Genomic DNA, 2,253 nt, shown 5'->3' on the forward strand with positions numbered 1-2,253 from the left:
CTTCTATTTCTTTCCAATTGAACCTCTTGCCACCAGATTTTGACATGACCTTTTAGTTTGGCCTTTGCAAACTTAACCCTATCTAGATCCCTCATATCCTCATACTCAAAGTACTCTTCCAGTTCATTGATCTAGTCGATCAACTCATCTGGTTTTAGATTTCCTGAAAATACACCCACATCAATTGTAGGTCTTTTCCCAAACTTAGTAATGGCCCTAAAAAGCCTCTCATTTGCCTAATTCAGAACTTCCCCATCAACTTCCCTTCTGGTCCAATTTCTTCTTCTTCATTGTCATCCTCACTTTTATCACCTGCAGTAACATTTGTTCCTCTACGGAGCTCCTCCTACAATGCTTGTACCTACCTTTGGAGGGATCTAACATCCTCAAGATTAATAGCTCCAACCCTTCCACCACGCTCTCTTCATAGAGGCATCTTCTTAATTCAAACCCACAACCACACAGTCCTAGTGCAAATTGCCTCACAGTCAGTACTCTATCTACACACTCAAGAAAATCCATTTTGATACCACTTGATGGGGACACAACCCAAGCATAAAATGGACACAATAGGAAAGGGAAAATTTTATTAACTATGAAAATATGCTAGTACACTTAGTATAGAGAAATAGACTCCAAGACATTCCCTATGGGCTTACAATAGCATAAATCTAGAGATAAATTCTCCTTTCAGTATGTTCTCTCAAACTCCACTCCGTACTACATTTTACAATGCCAAAAATGTCCTTAAATAGACCCCAAAGGGTTAAGGATTAGGAATAAATTCTAGAAAGTGCTAGTTAGCATCCATTGACCAAATAGAAGGCTCTAGAAGTCGCATTAGAAGTTAGCACAAAATTAGAAGAATCCAAAAATGGTAATCGAACTTCTAGGAGGCATAACTTTTGAAGCATAGCTCCAATTGACGAACTGTTTACATTTCCAAAAAGCTCTCGAAGCAATCTATAGTTGTTTGGACCAGCTGCACTCATCCCCCATTTTTTGACCCTGTTTGAGGTCATTTAATGCCCCTAACTGACTTTGAAGCATTCTTAGGATGTCTCCAGAAATCAAAAAACTGCGATACATTTCAAACCGTATGGCCTTTTGACCTGATTCTTTTTCTGGGATGCTCTAAATTACAATGAAAATCATCCAACCAATTTATACCTTCTATTTCACCAAAATCATGGCTCAATTACATACTCCTATTTTTCTGGCATTTACACGTATCCCAAGGTGATTAAAAACTCTAACCCAGAACACTAATAGTGGAACTATGAGAGTTGGAACCTTTATTTGACCCAAATGGGTATCCAAAAATGAAAACACATAAAACAAAAACTAAGTCTAAGTACATTTCTTTGGGTGACACAGGATTACCCTTATACTTCTGGATGCTCCTACATCAAGCACCTTATTATTCTCCTACACTATTCTCTGGATATCTAGACCTTCTCCAAACATGTCAAGTTTCCATTTATCCATTAAACACAATCTTGGAAACAAATACTCAAAAAAAAACCTCCTTGTTTTCTTCTTGACATACCCATAGATAGAGGTTCATAACTTTTGAACCAAAACAAAAATCCTCAATCGCTTTGATGAGGATGGGCATAAGCAGCGCTTTTAAAACATATCCAAAGTACATCAAAATCCAATGGTTGGTTGGAAAGATAATACCCCCACACCGAGAGTCTTTTTCTGAGACATTTATTCTTTGATTTTGGTATTTCTTTCTCAATGCACAAAAACTCATGGTTTTGAGTTAACATAAATATTTACACATAACACAAGGACTGTGTGCAATCCGTAAAATAGGGAATGCTCTCATTATATTATATTCACTCTCTCTCACATAAATGACTCCCTAAGACCTAAAATAACCTTCCTAAACTTTCTCAATTGATCAAGATCAGTTAGATACCTTAACACAACCTTCTAGTTGAGTTATGGAGTTTCTCTCCATTCTTGCAATTGATCATTACAATTCAAATGTTTTAAATTTGCAAAACTTATCACAAAGGATTCTTAACAAATTTAAACTTTTGAGTTTTTCCTCCTATGACTTCAATACCATTTCCAACCTCCTAGACACATTAAAGACCTAATCCCAATCCTTCAAAACTCTACATTTAGCCTTTTTGGCTATTTTTTCCAAACTTGAGACATTGTTCAAAACACTAAAAAAATGGATTTTATTAGCCCCTTACAATAATATTATGATCTTATTGATAATTTTGACATTATGAA

The sequence above is a fragment of the Cupressus sempervirens genome, chromosome 5 (assembly GCF_028749045.1).
Source record: "Cupressus sempervirens isolate cs-2001-9-10 chromosome 5, ASM2874904v1, whole genome shotgun sequence".
Classification (NCBI taxonomy): Eukaryota; Viridiplantae; Streptophyta; class Pinopsida; order Cupressales; family Cupressaceae; genus Cupressus; species Cupressus sempervirens.